The following is a 14,917-nucleotide window of genomic DNA, read 5'->3' as shown; positions in this document are numbered from 1 at the left end:
TTTTTGTTCGCTCTCCACCATCGGTATTTGTTCTTTCTTTCACCACGGATAAAACGGCGTATCTGACAGGTTACTCTCTCACGGTGTATAGTAACGTCTTCTGCGCTCGCGAGAGCACGCACCGGGAGTGTCAGTCCACACTCGCGCCACTTAGAGCCGCGAACTGTGCAGCTGCAATGACTCGTCGCGGAGGAAACTGGATCTCGCAACTTCCAACACAGTTCTTGTAATAAAGCGTTGAAATTTCACTTTTCTTCGATGCGTAGGGTTCGCTTGTTACTTTTGAGAGGGTCAAGGTTTGCTTGCGCCGCAAAAAGGCTGTGGTTGATGAATGTTGGATATTTGAGATTATAGAGTTTTGCAGGATGAACGCCACATATTTAATATTTTTGAATATTTGATATTTATCGAATAGAGGAGAGAGAGAAAAAAGATGTTGTTTAAAGAATGAGATTTGTTCGATGACGAGTTTAAGTAGTGTTATTGCGCTTAGAATTGAAGAATAGGGAAAATATATGTCGCGTTGTAGAAGAACATAATACGAGTTTGCAACTTAAATCGCGCACAGAATTCGAAATTGTATACCGAACAGAAATAAATGTAATGTATACCTATCCATAAGATAGGGAGAGGTGATTAAATTGGAAACCTTGGAAAGGGTCATGCGTGGTTGTGGATCTAATTTTTCAAAAGTTAATTCCACGTTTATTAAATTGTAACATAATATATTCGTTCTATCTTCTTCGTTGATAATGAACGTAAAATGGGACGACTTTATATCACGATACGATATATTCTACATACGTAACAAATTTTGATGCAGCTTACGATTAGAACAATAATAATTATCGTATCTTCGGCAAAAATCGTTCTTTTCATTAAATTCAAAGTAAGCTTCGCCAAGGGATTTACCGAGAAATTTTCACTATAAATTAGTCAGATGATCGGCTAGTCTGAATCCCTGGCCGTCACGCAACGCTCGACAAACTGAACGATAGTCTTGCGATCTATCCCATAGTAGCGGACGAAAAACGCGAACAAAACGCCTGCATATGTGCGTAGGACGCAGACAGAGGCTGGTCGACGATCCGGCTGTTGCACAGGCGCAACGAATTCAGTAATACGATCGCGGCAACGAAATATCAATAACCGTAAGATAATACCGCGGTGTAACGCGAATATCGGTGCACCGCGACGCGTGGTACTCATAATTTCGTCTTGACCGATGAAAATAGCCGGACGATCGCGAATATCTCGTAAATGTTCGTCTATCAGCCATTTCGAATCGGACTTGTGTCGATTCTGAAGTATAAAAATAATTATGCAAACTGTGCTGTACACGTATTGTATAATATGATCATTGTGTAAGGTGAATGAATGTTCTCATAGCAGAAGGACGCTAGTGATTATGTTCTGTTGTTGGTAAAGAATTTTCGTTTGTAAAAAGACGAAGATACTTCAACCTCTTGCGGTAAGAATCGCATTCCTCCGTATAAACTAACGTCTCTCTGGTCTGACGATGAGTGGTGCAACCTCCTCTGTATCTGCTTGATGAGCGATTGTTTTAGAGTAGTAAATCTCGACGTAGGCAGCGATGCAACAGCCGAAGGGCGGGCTCTGTCTCTCAGGAAGCGTTGAAAAGATTACAGAGTTTTCTACCTGGAGCATTCACTCGGGTGGTATTATCGATATATTAGTGTCCTTTCTTATTATTCGAACATTGTTGCCAATGTAGTATATGTTTCTTCGTGCAACGTATACTTGTCTCATTTGCAAAACATTTATCCAAGTACTTGAGTACCGAACAGTGTTACAAGCTATGTTTTATATATCAACATCATCTTATCTTTTATATATGCAATTCTAATAAGGTGAGAGTTATACTTCCAGAAAGAAAGCAGTAGAAATTAAAATTGTAATCTCGAGGAATTTACATTTTATTTTCGTTCTTCGGCAAAGGCAGAATTTAATAATAAATTGCAGATAATTGGCTGTCGATAAATTAATTTTCAAGGAATAAAAATTCCTAGAAAATATTCTTAGAACCACGCAAATCCGTATCTAACATTCTTACTGTTCTAATAGTCAAATTTTCGCGCATTATCCAATTATCTTCTGCACATAATACCCAGTTTCCAAGAACAAATATTTTACGGCAAAGATTCCGTCAATCACAGAACCTGATGACTCGTCGTTTGCCAACAATCAAATTTTCAGACACCATTCGATCACCATCTAATGTACTGCGATTTTCAAGTAATCAGCTATTACAAAAATCTTCTTAGAAATACGTTTATCAATCTTCAACGTTCTTCCTCTTCCAACCCAACAACGACAATTACAACAAATCTCTCGGAACCACATTTGCCAACTTCAAACATTTTCCTTTTTCCAAATCCAACAACAATTACAGAAGCTTCTTGGAACCATATTTACCAATTTCCAACATTTTTTCTCTCGCAAACCCACCGACGAAAATTGCAAAATTCTCTCAGAATCACATTTAGCAATTTTCAACATTGTTCCAAGAAACATCACAAACCTAACAAGGACAATTACGAAGGTTTCTCAGAACAATGTTTATCAATTTACAACATCGTTTCTCTTACAAATGCAACAACGAGGATTACAAAAAGCCTCTCAGAACCACATCTGCCAGATTCAACCATTTTTCCTGTTCCAAATCCAACAACGACAATCACGAAAGCTTGTCGGAATCGTATTATACCAATTTCGAATATTTTTCTTCTCGCAAACATTCTTGCCCTTGCAAACCTAACAACGACGCTCCACCGATACACCAAACCTTGTTTAAAAGTGACTAGAAATGCAGCACTCTAGTTTACTCGGACTTTTCCTGCGGATATCGGATTAGGTAATGCGCGGAGGTGCACAATACAGGCCGTTATCTATCCTTTCAGCGTAGCTTGCTATCTGGCTCTCGTTTCAAGCTCTCTTCTTTCTTCCTTTATTCGCATATCTCGAAAAGGGTACGGACGTAGCTACCCAGCGTGACTGGCGATAGGATAAGCGTCACCCTGCACTTCCTACGCCGTTTGAAAATTAACTGGACAGGATGAGAACAATTAGCGTTGGCTTCGCGTAATCGCCAAGAACGCGACAAGATAAAGCGGACGACTGCCAGCTAACGGAACGACGAGTTTCGTGGTCGATTTTTCTTTTTTCCGTTTACCATCGCTCGATAGGTTAAATTGTAAAAAATCTAAGTGGCGAGTTATTTCGTGGGAAGATCGTGAGTCCTTTTGTGGGCGATCGAAGAGGAGAGAGGTCGGTCGTTGAGCCGCGGAGATTGGAACGAAGGATCGGCATACTCGGTATCTAGCAGCTGCCCAGGTTAATTACAGGTAGTAATGAGAGATTAATCTGAATGCGAAAATGGAAACACGAATTAATCGGCTGAGGAGATTTACGGCCGGTTTGTGCGCCGTGTATTTAGGATTTATGGGGGAATCGTAAACGCGAGTTAGGGGATTTCCCTGTGGGATTCAATTATCGAAGATCTGGTCGCGCCAAGTGCCACCCGGCTTCTTCTCTTTCTTTTCCAAGAACCTTGGCATCTGTGTTTAAGTGTTCGTCAGTTGACTCGAAATTGATAGAAAAAGTGAGCATCTTCTAAGAAGAAAATAGAGGACTCGGTATTAATATGTATATAGTAACTTCAGGTTTCGAAGTAATCGTATCGAGTATCTTGCGGTTCTTGATGTATTCTGTCAGCGAAATATAATAGGTATCCGTGAATTGATTGGAAAATAATACAAGAAAGAGCAGAATCGATATGAAAATAACGAGATTAAAAGTCGGAAATTATAATACATTGAATCATTATTATGTTAATATATCAATTTGGAATTTCAGACCAATCACGCTAAGTGACTTATTATACCTCCTTTTCATTACTCCGCTAGAGTATTGGAATTTATATATAAATGTCTATTATCTGAATAGAAATTAGTAGAAAACGAAGACCAGAACGGAATTTCCTGTTAATATATGCTAACTCCGGAGCTCCGTAGAGTCGTAAAAGGGAGCAGCCAGCGTGATTGTCCGATTAACCGATTATCCAAGTGGTCCAAGCTACCGGCGGCGGATCAATTAACCCGTATAACGCAGGGTCGAATCTGCCTCGTACGATGAATCGATGCGTCCTCCGTGATAACGCGCAAAAACTATTTTATAATACTCGGCCGATCGTCTCAATGGAGCTATCATTACAGAAACAAGAATCTCCACTTAACTCAATTTACCAGGAATACGATCGACAACGAGGAATATAGCCACGGAGAGACCTCCGATCGTATTGATTCAATTACATCGATATATCTCGACCGGACTTAGCGCTGTGTATCGAACGAAAGAATAGAGTCGTGGAAATCGAAGTTTGATCGCGATGTTAATATCCGAGCTGGCTGATAAATGTACGCGATTGCGAACATCGCGTCCTGACGAGCGAGAGATAAACACAGCCTTCTTTCTTGTGGAAAAATAGAGAATTTCGAGCGAGGAACAAGTTCCTTTTTGCTGCGTGCCTCCGCTAAACGTTATGCAAATCGGTCACGTGAGGCATTCATAGCCGATCCATTATGTCGCGGGTGACGTTTTCATCTAACGTTTGCGGTCTCCGCCCTTTCGTGCTACTAAATTGATATTTTTCGTGAAACTTTACGCGTACAGAATTTTTTGAGGCAATAATTTAAAGTAATATTAACGAATCGACACGTTATGAGATATAGAATCGTGTTTCACTCGTGTTCTCCGCGGTTTTACAAAATGAAGCGTTCTAGAGGTACCGCGTTTAGTTAGTCAAAGAGGAAGCTTTACAATACGCATGCGGTAGCGTATTTTTCCAGTCAAGCTGACTCATGTTCTTGCGGTCACGGTGACAATTTAGTTTCAGCTATTACAATCAATCTTCGGTCAATGGGAAATCTCTTATACGTAGAAGCGAAGGAAGTGGCGAGACAAGAACAATGTCGGTCATTTGCGTTATACCCAAAAAAATATTTCTAAAAATACGTCATTTCTATTCAGAAATACGTACGTTCGAACAATTTTCGATTATCCAGAAGGAAAGTGACGATAACAAAGACACGAAGGGTAACGTAATGCGACATTCGCCGAATCGAAGAAACATCGTAGAAGATAAAAAGCAGACTTCCTTCTCCTCTTTCGTATCACTTGCAACTTCGTCCCAAAGATCTTCTTCCTCCGACAAACTACTTCTCCCGTTTCAACGCGTACGATCTTCCTCTCTACTGACTCCTATTTCCCAACGAAACACGGAAGGACACCGTCGCCAGAGAGCCGTGACCCTCGGTGACTTTTCGCGCGTGCACGGAAGCGGATCGCTATTAAAGCCCGGCAAGATACGTCAACGGGGGCACCCTGCTGCGCGAGAAGGTATCGAGCGTGCTCTGCGGTTCTGTCGGAGGCGCTGGACCGAGAGTGGAATCGTTCGACCTGGTGGAGGGGTCGACAAAGCAGCGGAAGGAAGAACGCGTGGAGAGAGAGAAAGAGACAGTGTATGTGTATAGAAAAGAAACGCGTCTCGCAACGGAGAATAGGCGCGAGAGAAGGTGCACAAGGAGGCGGGGATGCACCGATATGAAATATTCCCCGGAGTGTAACTCTATATTATTATCCTCTTTCACACCTCCCTGCACTTCTATGCGCGAGAGGAACCTTGGCACAATCAACGAGTGCCTCCTTTGTCTCTCATTGTCGCGACGGCTCGTGCACACGAGCGCACGCGTACCAAAAAGCGTTACAGGGTCCTGCATCCCTCGGCAGCGAAGGCTCTCTATCGTACCCCACAGGTCGACCTGCTCTCTGGAATTAATTAGCTCCGACGTGGCCACTAATTAGCAAATCGAGTCTCGGGCGTGTTTCTCCGGACTCTCATCTTATACGATTGGAAAGCGACCAGCTTATGGTAGGCTCTCCTTCGTGGACTTTCACGTGGAAGGTTTCTTTCGCCACAGAGAATGATGCCCAAGAGTGGACTCTGTTTGGTATCGTGTACAGTTGCTCACGAAAGTTTTCGAACACTCGTAGGAAGCTTTCGTGTTGCAATTTCGTACGCATTGCTATTGCAACGAGATTTCATTGTCACAATTGTAGGTGGTAAAATTTGAAAGAAACTTGAAAACGTTGGAAGCTACGAGATATTTCGTTCAAGTATATACTTCAGCAAGGGTCGTAAAAGTAGTCCAACAGTCGATTATACGTTGCATCGATAAGCCTCGACGTTCAACGAGGCTTATGCTTTTCGTATGTTTGAGATGACTGTTCACACCGTGTACTGATTTTTCTACCAAATATACATTTGCAGCGATATCTTGTATAATTCTGTATACGTTTTCAGACTGTCTTCAAATTTGACCAATATGATGGTGACAGTTGAATCTGTAGTGTTAATAAAATTTCAGAATGTTCTATATAACGATAAGCTTTCAATTACTTTCGCGAGTCACTGCAGGTTCGATTGCCTCGCGAGATTACCGAGTTTCTTTCTTTAGACGACCGTTTTCCTTTTTCTTTTCTTCTTTTTCATGTTTTAACATTCAGATGGGTTTTCTTTCGACCGTTTTTTGTGCGAATTCGCTCGTTGCTTTTTTTCGAGACGCGTCTGCTTGGCTAGGGCGAAGATCAGGATTGTGGAAGGAGTTATCTATATGGACGTTTCTGCGACCGAGTTTCCGAGCTAATTCGCCTCGACTGGCAGATAACGGCGACGCGCGGCTTACTCGCGGATGCTTCGCTGGAAAAATATTAATAAGTTCGCAGGTGGGGGGGGGGGACAACGCGAATCTAATTAAGAATACGAGAACTGAATTTCTCGAAACTGGTTCCTGAGGACCTATTAGACCACCGACAGGACGCTTCCTCGCGACTGTACGACTTCCAAACGTGACGCCATATTCGCGTGAACTCCGTGAAGCTCGATGAAAACACGAAGCGCATAATTCAGGATTAATCGAGGGGGAAATCGGCGCCGTTTAATTTCGATAGGACGAGCCTTGGAATTTGCATTCGGGATACCGTACGGCCAGTTATCCGCAAGTATAAATATAGGTATAAAAACACTTGTCAGCGATGGTTACCATGGAAAAGGAAGGAAATTCTTGCGTACGATAAATAATAATAACGATGATAGTTTTCTTGGTTATAACAGAGAAATATTTTCGTTTTCGCTTAAAGGAGACATTGACCCGTAAGATTTGTACAACCCATTTCCAATGTTTCTGTTACTTTAACTACGTGTGTACCTTTCGCATGCACTTGCGCCATGTGCACTTTACATTATGCACACATCATTTACATTATGCATACTTTAAACACAAGTGTTACTTCGACTTTGTACTTGTCCGATTTCTTTCGTGTTCGTTGGAAATTAAGGAAATTTGCTTTCTTCTAGCGTACGATTATCACGCTTGAAATGTTTATGTTAATTCTATCGAATCTCAAGTAAAGTATTACAACGTTCCGCTGAACCTTATTTACTGATGCAATTAACCGATCTACGATTTATCGGAAGTACCAATTTCCATATAACCTTCTCGTCGAATTCGCTAAAATTAACATGGCGAATCTACGTGCTTCGTAATACGAACGCGTCGAGTCACGATATTCGCTGTTTAGCCACTAGATGATCGATGAGAAACACGTTTTACGAGTATACGACTAAGTTCGATATAACGCACCTCTTTCGGCGAATATCCTAAAATTCTTCTCAAAAGTCTACGTATTTTGCAGCAGAATTGTACGTTATCGACGTATGCCGTAACAAGCGCAGTCGAGCTACGATATTCGCTGTTTAACGAATCCACGGCGAGACAAAAGTGCAATTTCCCATTGGAAGGGTAAAGATTCCCGATATATCGTGCCATCGAACGTTAAATCGCGATTCGTTCGAGTGTATCGCTGGGTAATCCATCAGGCCCGTGTCTCCTTCGTCCTGGCTATTAAATAATTCAATGAATCGGCCGATATAGACGGCGGGACGAAAGAAAAGGAGAAGAAAATCAGGGGACGAGGGGGAGAAAAAGGAAGGATGGGAGAAGGGACAGCTGGGAAACGGTAAAAAATGAACGATAGCGAAGCACGGTTACGCACAGACCGGGGTGATTCGATGCGTGACATTGCTCGTTTAAGAGTCTCGCGCTGCGCAAAACGGCGCTCCTTTTTCCTTCCTCGCGGCGCATTGTCGGCGCCGGTTATCGCGCCGCTAATGCGACGCTAATAAGAGGTGTCTCCTGTTTCGAGAATCGCTCCTCTTTTTGCCCTGTTGTCAGCATCTCGTACGGAAGTCCCCGATGTCGTCGACCGGTCGACAATCAGCCAAGCCTGGCCTGATAAAAGGGCGTTGTTGGAATTGCATTAAGATAGAACCACGAATGGTCTTCCGTTTATCTTCTACGCTAGTCTGTTTTTCCTTAGGTTCCTCGTAGCTTTATCGTAGGTTTCTCCAATGGCTAGATTCGTTTATATTTATCTGTTTGTTTATATTGCCCTGCTTAGCTTAAAATTGACTTAATATTTCTAGAATTTTACGTCTATTTGTTTGAACGAAATTTTAGTTGGCGCTTTGTTAGATAAACTCCATTCGTATTTGCAAGGAGTTATGTAGTAATTTTTGTATACATTTTTAGTTTGCTTTCAAACTTTGTCATCGAATGTAATTAGGATATTCGAATTTCAGAACGATGCGAATGAAATTTCGTAATATTTCGTGTGATACGCACAATATGCTCGTAAAAGATGACTATAAATTTTCGGATACCTTGGTGAGTCTGCGTGTATTTCGTACGCTCCTATACGTATATTTACATTTCCTACGTGTTTCCTGTTTTTATATATCCATTTAAATTCCCTATAAATATATAGAAACTTTAATTATTTATCATAGTCTAATAATTACCGTTATCACGGTTGATGTGGCGTTCGATTAACCCAAAATGTTAATTTTATTTGAAATTGAATTGCAAGAAGCGATAAATTAAACGAGGCGTTCCACGATTTGCCGCGCAGTTGACAGCGACGAGGATTAACGTTGCAAATCGTTCGTACGTACAAAGTATTCGATGCAAAAAATGCAAATGTATAATCGATTTCACGTCCGGCATCAGAAGCGTCCTATCGTTCGTGGCGTTATCTTTCGATCATTTTCTCGACGTACTCGTGAAAGTTGAAGTATCTGGTATATCTTCCAGGGGTTTAGCGTTTGCGCGTAGATTGGTAATCACGATATTCTTAATACTCCATCTAGACGTGGCCATTGACGCGACAGAACAGGTTTGATATCGATTTTGAATATTCAGATGAGAAAAGTAAATTAACATTCAGAGAAAGGAAAAATAAGCTGTCATTTATTTTCTTCCGTTTCTCAGACTGTTTTAATTACAATGAATTTCCTATATCGATTCCTATATCGTTTCTTTAGAAATAAATCCACCGAAAAATTCATACTCGGTCGGAAAAAAATTTTATTAACGGAAAAATCATTAATTCCTACGTTATTTTCTCCAAGAAATAAAGACTTTCACATCGTATATATACACCATCTTCTATGTATTCAATAGTAATTAGAACGACCAGCGATAATTTGTCATTTACTTCACATAGTACAGCATATACACTCCTTGCTAAAAAGATAGCCCAGATGTGCTATCTTTAATTTCTCAATGACGCGTGTAGAGTTTTTTGTCTGTAACGTATAATATCGAAACATTTCGTTGAAAATAATTAAAAATATTATGAGGTTTAGTGTGTAACGAAAAAAATTGTTTTATTTTAAGAATGAAATGATGGCACATGTACAATAAGAAAATAATAATCAACATATATTGTAACTAACAATAATTACTTATCAAACATATATATTTATTTAATAATGGGTACACTCCCCTTTATTTTTTACTACTTCTATTGTACGATTTGGTATTGATTTATATTTTCTTTGCAACCGATAAGTGTTGCTGTTTCAGTTCAAGAATTTGATCTTTTTTAAGACCCTTAATTTTTTTCCACGTCCCATACTTACAAATTTATATAATATTGTACTGTAATCTTTACTCGTTGATAGATCATGGACTACTGAGCAATTTCTAAACATATTAACAGAGTGTGCTATTATTTCGTTCTTAAAATAAAACAATTTTTTTTGTTACACACTAAACCTCATAATATTTTTAATTATTTTGAACGAACCGTATATTCTGAGCTCATAATGCTTTGATATTATACAGTTACAGACGAAAAACTTTGCACGCGTCATTGAGAAATTAAAGATTGCACATCTGGGCTATTTTCTGGCGAGGAGTGTATGACATACTATCACGAAAGAAACGAAATTTCTGCATGTAGAGCTAAATCAACGAACAGCCACTATATATATAGTATATACCATAAAGTACGTATTCCAATTTGAATTCTAAAAAGCCCAACTCGAAGCGCTTGCTGCGTTGAAAGCAGCTATTCTTCTAGCACGACAAACTATACCTGCTCACTTGCAGCTAACGGATGCGATCCTAGCGACTCTAGACGCGAGACCATCTGCATCCGGTGTAACACAGCGAGTCGAACATTGTCCTGAAGCGCAGCAGGCCGACCTCATGCGTACACCCGCTCGTTATGAGCTCTCTTTCTCTTGCTCTCTGTCTCGCCTCTGTAACCCGCTCAGAGAAAAGAGAAAGAGAGCTAAGCTCGAACGCGTTCGCTCGAGGAGGATGGTAAATGGTAAATGGGAAATTGTAAATGGTAGACCACTAGTGCGCGCCGAACATGAATGAATGGAACCTGCTTCGCCACTTGCATACCTATTATAGGAACTGAGCCAGCCGCGTACGTGCATACGGTGAACGCTGGCTTCGCGTGTGACCAGTTCACGCACACAGCGTGTCCATGCACGCCGACACGTGTAGACACGCGACCGTCTCGCTGCACAATGCGTCGATCTGTTTATCCGTCTGTCGTTCCTGTGCTCCGTCTCGCTCTCGACACACGGAGAACTGCCCTTGGTTAATGGCATCTTCGCGGTCCACTCGCTTTCTGAATCGTGGCGTAACGCGCGTAAATCGGGGTGAGTTCGGAGTTCGATTCCTGAATCGTTGTTGTGGTTGCGTCGAGTCGTGTTCGTTGCTTTTTGCCACGGGGTGGAAAATAGAGGGTAGTACGTAGATAGACAGGTTTAAGGTCGTCGGATGGATTAATCGTCGGGAATTGAATGGAGATTTTAGAGTCGATAGATTGGTTTCGTTTGAGAATGAGCGTAGAGCAATTGAAGGAACGGAGAAGCGAAATGGGAATTTTTGAGTGGTTGATCGCGTTGATTTTGTTCGAAAAGGCGACTAATTGAAGGAATCAGAGACCAAGTAGAGATTTCGGGCTGTTTCGTGACTTTGTTGACTTTGTTTAGGTACAAATTGATCGGAAGAATCAGAGGTGAAATAGAAATCTCACCCCATTAAGGTTGTTGGGTAGATTGACTTCGTTTGGAAAAGAACGTACGATTGAAAGAAACAGAGGTAGTTCGTTCTTGGACGAACGAGTAATTTGATTTATGGATTGTTGATTAGATCGATTTCATGGTTAGTTTCTGGATGATTTATGATTTATTGATTAGATCTATTTCATCTGAGACGGTATATGTATATCGTTTGAAAGAATCTGGAATAAACGAGTTTCTGAATGAACAAGTAATTTCATTTGCTAGAACATTTGCTTCGTAAAATGAACGTATCTTTGTCGTACCCTTTCAGTCTCTGCTTAAAACGGTATGCAACCGCTAAACCTGTCCGACAATGAACTTGTAAATATTGCTTCTAAAAGATCCAATACCCGAATCGAACAACATTAAACCCGCAATGGTCGAAACGACCGACGAACGTTCCTTATCGAAACTGGCGGAGGTTAAAGTTCCAGGCGGAAAAATTCCAGACGGATTCAATTACAGTGGTGCGGGCATTTTGTAATCGTTGAACGGCGTATCGACGCACGACGCATACTTTATGAAGCCAGTTTCGCTAATTGGTGAGCGCGTAGCTTAACAAGGTAGTCTTGTAGGCAGTAAAATGATCAAATTTTCATCCTGGCCGCGATCACAAACCCAGGCGCTGCACACTCGGTACTCGTGCACGTCAGAAAGTGGCTCGTTACTTACGAGCCCGACCCGATAATTACTATCCCGTTTAACACACCGATGAAATTTACTGGCCAATATATTATCCTTTACGCGCCGAGCAACGGGCCGATTTAATGGTTTCATTCGCGCCGCGACGGAAAGCGTCTCCTTCTTCGAGGCGAGCCGTTGCACAAGGCTCCGCGTGGAAACCGAGTCGCATCGATACGTCTGCCATCCTTTAAATCAATCCGCGCATAATACTAACTCTCCTCTTTTCGTGCAATCTTGCAACGATCGGTCGAATACGAACCCATTGCGAGTCTTTTCTTTTTCCTTCCTCTCTGTCCCTTCTCGTTCCTCTCGTCGTGCACGCGAACGTTTTACGACCGACCCGAGAACTCGCCTCTTAAAACGAGAGAACGTTTTTTAATTCTCGTTTTCTACCGCGCAAAGGAACCCGTCGCTAATGATGTCGCAAATTCGTCCCACTTTACCTCCGCCTCGATTATCGAAACTTCTTACGACGCGGGCTATTTGATATATATGCATATTTTTAGTAATTACATAGTAGATATACCGTAAAGATTGTGTTATGTTAGCTCGTAAGTTCGTGTTTTAGGCTTCGATTTTAGTCTTTTTTTTCATAATCATTCGACGTTCGTTAATCAACTAATACGCTTCGTCGTTAGTTCGAAATTTCTCGATATCAATCTTCGAAGAATTTTCCCAGTTGCACGTTGCGAAAGGAGATTATTTTCGTTTCACTTCGGGGCTTAACGTTACGTAAACAATATCTCTCGCCGATATGAATGTGTCTAATCGATCTCAATATGCAAACGTCGGTGTACAAAATTGCATATTACGACGTTAATGTACAAGGAAAAATCAAAATCTGTCACGTAACTGTCACGCATATCCGTCAAACGATTTTCATTGACGCGCGATAAAAACCATAGAAACCTACGAGCCGGTCGATATATTGTTAAAATTCATTACCTCTCTCTTCGCGCAAATACAAGTGGCAATTATCGTATCCAACACTCGTCACACTGATCACACTGTCTTCTATGTATTTATACACACGCTACACAAAAAATTATCCTATTAACTTTGTTAAAGATAGACGTTTGACGTAACGTTCGACAGGTTAAGGATTAAATTACGTAGTTCACGAGCGGTATGCGTGCGATTCGATGAGTCGCGATATCACCGACTGGACCGTACACTTCTGTGTTCACCGATCATGTACGCGTTTTCCGCGAGAAAAACGTATTCGAACGTACATTCGGGGTGGCGCAAACCAACGATCGCCAATACGTTCTGCATTTATTACCTAACGCGGCGATATTACCTTTGGGGAAGAAAGTTCAACGATTGCGTGCCCGGTCGTATCGCAATTACCGGCTAGTCTCGTTCACAGCGGTTCTTCCTGGACAGTTTCGACGAGTATCGTCGCCTCGACGGTAGACTTTAGCCATCTCCGGTCTCGATCGACCATCGCCAACTGACCATTTTGCCTGGTTGCGCAATAGGTCGTTGCTAGCGAGCGTCTTTCACGAGGATCTTTCACCGAATTATCAAAACTCGCACACGATTTATCCCAGGCAGATGTCTGCAGACGAGGAAGAACACAGATCGGTTACGTGATCGTCGAAGGTAGACGGCGATTCCGTCGATACGATCGATTTTATTGATGGCGAACTTGGAGATCGCGGAAGCTGTGTCTCAAATCGAAACGTTTTCTTCATTTCGTTCTAAACGATCTTTTGACCGGCGATTATATTAATCGTGCTTTTTACTTCCTGTCTAGTCGACTTGTTAATCGTACGCAGGGAGAACGCTTTCGAAACTCATTGTCCCTTTATCTGGCTTCATTCGGCTGGTCCCGATCGATTAATTTGTCCCGTTGGTAACGGTGTCACGCGCTGCAGGGGCTTGTCATTTTTCATGCGAATCGCCAACACCGTTCCGAACCGCGCGTAATCTACGCTTTCGATCGCCACTTTCGAGCCACCGTCAATTAATTCGGCTGTCCGGTGGAAGTGGACGCGACACGATGGACGAATCGTCTAAATAGCAGCCTGATTAACTGTTCTACGTCGATACTTTTCACGCTGAAAGTTACACGTTCAGCAAAATCGAGTTTCTCTTCTAACGTGTCAACTTACGTTTTTATTTTACAACAGCATGGAGACACCTTAATTTCCTAGATTTTCGTAGCCTAATAAGAACCATAAGAAAATTCTCAGCGTGACAAAATACTGCGATCCCTTTTTCCTTATTCGCGATGTCTTTTTTTTCAATTAATTTACATCGCTGAATTTTATCTGAAAGGGAATTTCGGAGATTCGTCCAGCAAAGATTTTCTTCGTTTAAATTTCACAACTTTATGAAGTTTGAAGATTCGAAGGAATATAAAGTATTTTTTTTTAATTATGAAATTCTCCTGCTTCTTTGATTTTTATCTACTTTGATTTTATCTTAGTTTTCGAATCTTTTAACGATCTTTCAATAACGTTTACGCAATTTCTAGACAATTTCCTAGCTTTTTTAACAAGTTGGTCGTAACTCAAAGAAGAATTCCCAACGACGAACAACTCGACGAAACACTCGAGTCATAAATAAGTTTAACCTGTCTGTCCCTAATTCGAGGGCCAATTTTCGTGAGCGATTTGCCCGGACCGGAAACGTCACGATACAAGTGTATAGCTGACAACGTAGTCATTAAATCAACGCGATCGTCTAAAGGGTCTTGGCGAATTACCAGAACCACGCGAT

General features: G+C 41.5%; 2 protein-coding genes across 12 annotated transcripts in view; one reads left to right on the top strand and one right to left on the bottom strand.

Moving 5' to 3' along the window:
- The window catches only part of chn (zinc finger transcriptional factor charlatan), a 263,213-nt gene that overhangs the window by 45,238 nt on the left and 203,058 nt on the right, over nt 1-14,917 (top strand). For 6 of the 7 annotated variants that reach the window (XM_069126415.1, XM_069126412.1, XM_069126404.1 and 3 more), the window contains exon 1: nt 8,940-9,083. The exons of the other annotated variant lie outside the window; for it this stretch is intronic. The gene's annotated coding sequence lies outside the window, so the exon portion shown is untranslated. Of the gene's footprint in view, nt 1-8,939; nt 9,084-14,917 lie in introns of those variants that run through there. 7 annotated transcript variants of the gene reach the window in all.
- The window catches only part of grh (grainy head), a 162,078-nt gene that overhangs the window by 58,071 nt on the left and 89,090 nt on the right, over nt 1-14,917 (bottom strand). The window lies entirely within an intron of this gene.

This window comes from Bombus flavifrons, chromosome 13, assembly GCF_040668555.2.
Source record: "Bombus flavifrons isolate JBK064 chromosome 13, iyBomFlav1_principal, whole genome shotgun sequence".
NCBI classification, from domain to species: Eukaryota; Metazoa; Arthropoda; class Insecta; order Hymenoptera; family Apidae; genus Bombus; species Bombus flavifrons.
This window is presented reverse-complemented; position numbering and strand designations above follow the sequence as displayed.